We start from the raw sequence: 6,000 nt of genomic DNA on the forward strand, positions 1-6,000 counted from the left end.
CTATCCTGGATGGGATCGAGGGGCAGTGAAACAGCCATCAGGAAGATGACTCTGGCAGCAAAGGGAACAGAAAGGGAGGGAGATCAGAAGCAGGAGGCCAGTTAGAGACTGCTGAAATAGTTTAGGCAAGAGGAAATGAGGCCCTGAAATTGTCTGGGCAAAAGTTAATAGAGGCAACTCGCAGATGTGTGGGAAATAGTTGAGTCCTGGTAAGTGAACAAAGAGGAAAGGCAAGATCAAATGTGAAGCCCCAACCACGTAAGAATAATAACGCTACACAGCAAAGAGGTCTGTGTTGTCACTTGGTAGAAGTGGGAGAAGCGAGTACTTGATAGGGGTGTAACACTTTATACCTGCATAGAAGAACAGAGAAATATGCTACCTATGGCCAGGACCTGTATGTCCACGTGTAAAATCGAAACTGCAGAGCTGCTAAATGCTGGCTCTATGAATAGAGTTCAACGTGGATTTCAACATGGATTCAACCAGTAAAATTTTACTGTTCTGTGTACCAGATAAATTTATTCACATTCCTAACAATCCACTTCCTCTTTTAAATCTTGTTTGTAGTCCTTATCCCCAAAAGTTCCAAATTCTTATTAAGGTAAGCCTTCACTACCACCACCACCTCCAGTTGCCCTCGAGTCGATTCCAACTCATGGTGGCCCCTGTGTGTCAGAGCAGAACTATGCTCCACGCAGTCTTCAATGGCTGGTTTTTCAGAAGTAGATTGCTAGGCCTTTCTTCTGAGGCACCTCTGGGTACACTCAAACCTCCAACCTTTTGCTTAGCAGCTGCGTTAGTTAACCATTTGCACCACCCAAGGAGCCTGTTTATTTCCTTTATCTTCTCCTTTAGGTCTCAACCCTAAACCAGGCCAAAAGCAGATACACTACTAATCCTCCACCACGGAAATGGAATTACCTCAAAGAATCAAAGGAAATCAAGTTTTCTGGAAGTTTGGTACAGTACTGAGTGGAATGGCTGGAAAGTTATTCAAATACCACTTATTTCTGATGTCTATTCATTAACAGTCTGGTTTCTAGTAACTTTAGAAGCCAGACTTGAAAGGAGATCTACCTTTTGTTCAGTATCTACCTCCCTAGGCTGGAACATCACACCGCTGAACCTGACTACAATATGATCACATCTGAGCTCCTACTCCGAATGCCTGCACAATTCATTTGGACGTTAATCACCCACTGTGTTGTATCTGTCATCTCTATTACTGCCTTAAAGAAATTATCTAAATTGTGCTACTAGTTTTAAGACAGTTTTGAGACAAGTTACCTTAAACTACTAAGTCTTAACTCTGTCTGGCACTTAATATTCCAACAAGGACTTTTTCATTCAGTTCAACACCACCAATGGTCACTTATATGAGTGGTTTCGAAATCTGGAATTCTGAAGATACTGATCTACGTATGAGACTCCCTATAAGAATGCTTGTAATCTTGGGCTTAAAAACTAAGATGTTTATAAAAGTCAGATGTCTTTGAGCAATAGGAACTCTATTCATAGGTTCTAGCATTTAGCAGCTCCCCAGTTCTAATTTTACGCATGGACATACAAGCCCTGGCCATAGGTAACACATTTCTCTATTTTTCTAAGCAGGTATGAAGCGTTACACCCCTGTTGAGCTACCATTTGCCATGGTGGTGCCACAGTTAAGAGCTATAGCTGCTAATCAAAAGTTTGGCAGTTCCAATCTTCTACCGCTCCTTGGAAACTCCATGGGGCAGTTCTACTCTGTCCTATAGGGTCACTATGAGTCAGAATCAACTCGACAACAATGGTTTTCAAACTACTATCTTTGTTTTCTCCAATTCTAATTATTTTATCAACTGATCTTGACCAAACTCCTCTAAAGCAGCCTCAAATTTGATATTCTTAAGAATTATCTGAGGGAGTTTTTTGAAAAGAAAATAAAGAGGGTCTATTCAAGAAGAATACAGGTAAAGCTCAGGTATAAAAAAAAAAAGGTATACACATTTAAAAAGCACTCCAGGGGATTCTACACTTTTTTTTAAACACACTTCTTTAAAGTCTTTATCCTTTAGGTAGTCATCTAGGCTCACCAGATCCTGCCTTTGGGATTCTCTCTCCCTCTTCTACAGTAGTGCACTGTGAAAGCAAGGTAGGTTTTGCTGTTGTTATTTATTGAGAAGAAGAGGGAAATGGACATGAAGGGAAGGAACAATATTAAAAGGAGAAAGGCAAAAAGGATATTCTAAAGACTCCCTCACCATTACTTGATTAAGCAGCAAGTATGAAGTCTTAACTTAAAGGTATGAACTTTAAGATTAGGACACAACTTCTATAAGTACTCACTCTCCACTAATTAAATACACTTCTCCACTCAAACCCAAAGCTCCCTAAAGATTTATCACCGAATGTGGATAATAATTGGCTGGAAATCCGCAAACTTCAAATTGATAGTCCTTACCCTGTTGTGTCTCTTGTTCCATTTCTTAGCACTCATCAAAAAACAAAAATAAATCAAATGATACATAGTAGAGTAGTAAATTTACTTAAAAGGGATGTGCTAAATGATTTTTGTTTTAAGTATGCCTTGGTGGTATGCTTTTCATTCATGGTATTGCACCTCATTAAGGATCTGAAATTAACTATGATCATATGGAACTGAAAACATCAAATCATGTTAATAAAGTGGGTCCCAAAGCTTATAAAAATGGTGATTCTTTTTACTCCCATTGATGTTAAAACCAGGAGCATCTGTAGAATTATATAAAGACCAAATGCCTATGTAACTTTTAAGCATAAGTTTATGACACAGGTGGATAGAATAGAATAATCTGACAGAAAAGAGTATTAATAGACTTGTCTCATTTTACTTGCAAACTAAAGGTCTGAGTAACAATGTATTTCAAACAAAGTTAAAAGTCTTCTTATCTCCTTTAATTATTTCCCATTCACTTGCTGTCTTTGAAGTCTAGCTCCATTCCCTACACCCATTCTTAAAAAGTTAAATGAGATTCTTTCAGAAGCAAGAAAAGGTAATACATAAAAATATAAATTGTTAATAATTTCTTAAAGGCACACACACCTAAACACATTCTTTCATTCAAATCAGGCCTCGGGTTTACTGCTAAGTAGACAATGTTCATGTATCAGTTCCATTTCTTAAAAACTACACAGCTACAAATGGATGAGGACTAGAACTTTCTAAAATGATAACCAGTAGAACATCACTCATACATCTAGCCTTAAACATGCATTTAGCTTCCATGCATTTTTCCAGCTGTCAGTGGCTGGTCATAAGGGGCGGAGGGTGTCCCATCCTGTCAAGAACCAAAAGGAAGATTTCTTGTTCCCTTTTTTTTTTTCCTCCACCCAATTGTTAGCTCTGGGCTAAAAAAAAAAGAGATTTCTGAAAAGATATATACTCACCCCAGGAGTTTTCTGGTTGCTTTCTTCAGTGAAGCCTGGGGGTTTCTGGCCCCCCCCCGCCCCCGCCCCCACCCCGGGGAACTAAAGAGGAAGAGACAGGGGTGACTTGAGGAGAATAAGAATTTCCTGACTCCCTTTTCACAGTACTTCCCTAAAAGACGCAAAATCAAAAGTTTACACAGCCGCTAAAATTTTTTAAGTTATTTAGACTGACTGGGAGGGAGGCAGGGGGAGAGGCAATTTTTTAAATTTATTTTAAAATATGAAAATTGTTACATATTCCCGTTTCAAGCTTCCCGTCTTTAAATTTACCCATCGTCTGATCAATGTGAACTAACAATGTTAGTTATCCCACAAGTGTTTCTTTGTCATTTTCTAAGGATGGGCTCCGTTTTCAGGTTCATTCACAGAACACTGCCTTTAACAGGAAGCTGCCACAATGGGCTCGCTGAGCTCATTCCTAGTAAAGGCGGGTAAAAGAAACGTTAGTATCTCCTACCTTCAAGGTCTGATCATGGCCGCCTATCTTTCTCTGTTTCACAAACACCACGGGCACTTTGGTTTCCAAGGTCAATGCCGAGAGCGCTCCTTCCAGGACCAGCCCGTCCTCTGTAGCACAAAAAAAGCAGACAGTGGAGTCTGTAAGGTCTTTCTTACAGCCGACCGAGGCGGGAACTGTGGAGGGGCGGAGCTTCCGGGGCCCGGGGCCTTCCAGTGCACTGTGTGCCCTCGGGAAAGGCGGTGACTCCCCTGCAAGTTAGCATGACTTGCTCCATTTCTGACCATGACTAAAGCCTAGTCAGATTTGGATTTTGGACCTGGACAATCTCTGTATTAACTGAAAACATGGCCTCAAGGCTAGATAGAAACGTCAGTTAAATCATAGCAAGTCTCTGCTAAAATTAACCGTCCTGTTTTTCCAGCAAGAATTTAAGACAAAATTTTCTCAGCTTTCACAAAACGCTTCCCCATTTAATTGGGCTTTGAACTCTGCACCTATATAGAATGCCAAAATCCAGCTTCCAATGTTTTCTAGAAATTTGAAACCACGAAGCAAAATTACCAACACTGCCCATTTAGGGTGCTTTTACTTAAGAACTTCGAAGCACCGCATCAAAATTCTAGATAAGACCAGAACTAATAATTCAGTTTTACAAAGGGTGAACTGAGGTAGAGAATGAGTCAGTGATAGAATTAAAAACAATTCAGTTACAACGATGTCAGGGCCATTCATGAGACAAAATCAACACTCAAACGTACATTTGTTTAGCGTTAACAATAATGACAATAGCAGCTAACGCTTCCATAATGCTTTGTATGTATTAAACATTTAATCTTTACAACTAGCCTTTTGAAGTAGGTATTATCAAGCCCCAGGTCCATTTCACAGATACGTTAACTGAAACACAGAAAAGCTATGTAACATAACCAAGAACACAATGCTAGTTAGGGAACAGCAAAACCAGAACGCAAACCCAGGGAGTGTGGCTCAGGTTTATGCTCCGAACCACTACCCAGTACTGCCTGATACACCGAGATAATAAACACTGGAGTCCAGTAGCTGCCGCACTTCATAATCTCTGTCAAACTGGGCAACTCACTTGAACTTTCTGAGCCTTGCTTTCCCCCACCTGTAAAAACATGGCGATTACATATGCTTTGCCAATCTCTCAAAATTTCTGATGATTAAATGATGTAAAACTTCCTTGGGAAGGCATTCTTACACATTTACACTTTCTTAATGCTGTCCAGGATCTGTCAATCTATTCATCGGATTATTATCTACATTTCGAGAGTCGTGTACTAAGAAATTATACAAAAACCCATTTTCTCTGATATTCTGCAAACAAGAGCTAGAGGAAGGAAATCATCAGCCGACAGAGTGCCAGCCGACAGAGTGCCAGCCTCCCCTACCATATGCTGAAGCGTTAACTGACCAAGATGAAACTCATCTCTGAACGCTGCCAAGAAGCTCACCTGCCTTAGAAAAGCCTCATCCCACTTTTGGGACCCGCCTTAAAATATCTCCCCTTTCCCTGGAATCATAATGCACCGCACAGGCACAAAGCTCACACTCCCTGCAAGCAAACAGTCTCCAACGTGCTCACAGGCTACAGGCCTAGCGCTTTGTCCGTTTTCAATCACCGCAGAGCTTACTATGTTCGAGCAGTCGGACGTCAGGCTCTTCCTCAGAAGGGCCACCTTAGACTCCGAGGCACATGCCGGACTGAGGCGAGCTGAGGTGAAAGGGTTGGTGGTTTCTAATAGCTACGAGAAGCCACGCCCTTCCCTGAGTCGGAGTGTTAGCAGCCAAAGTCAGAATGACGAAGCAAAAATCCACTTCTCGTGCAGCGTTGGCAAGCTAGTCTAATCGGTTTAGCAAAGTGGCATCTCCTAACTGGGTGACACCATATCCTCTTCCTGCTCACAGCCGCCCCCAACGCAGGAAGACAGCAAAAACAATTTAAGAAATGCTTGGAACCTGAACCAACACAAGAGTGTGTGTGTGTGTTTAACTGAACAAAACTGGATTGTGCCCTAAGGCAGTAGCTCCACAATTTTGCTGCCGGTTAATGATCACGTGGGGGT

General features: G+C 41.2%; 1 protein-coding gene across 2 annotated transcripts in view; it reads right to left on the bottom strand.

The window, feature by feature from the left end:
• The window catches only part of TXNRD1 (thioredoxin reductase 1), a 66,689-nt gene extending 60,988 nt beyond the window's left edge, over positions 1-5,701 (bottom strand). The window contains exons 1-2 of one of the 2 annotated variants that reach the window (XM_010599843.3): positions 5,569-5,701; positions 3,911-4,020 (exon numbers count right to left, since the gene is read on the bottom strand). The gene's annotated coding sequence lies outside the window, so the exon portion shown is untranslated. Of the gene's footprint in view, positions 1-3,910; positions 4,040-5,568 lie in introns of those variants that run through there. The other variant, XM_010599835.3, reaches the window with a different exon arrangement.
• Positions 5,702-6,000: the final 299 nt, after the last annotated feature.

Source organism: Loxodonta africana, chromosome 4, assembly GCF_030014295.1.
Source record: "Loxodonta africana isolate mLoxAfr1 chromosome 4, mLoxAfr1.hap2, whole genome shotgun sequence".
Lineage (NCBI taxonomy): Eukaryota > Metazoa > Chordata > Mammalia > Proboscidea > Elephantidae > Loxodonta > Loxodonta africana.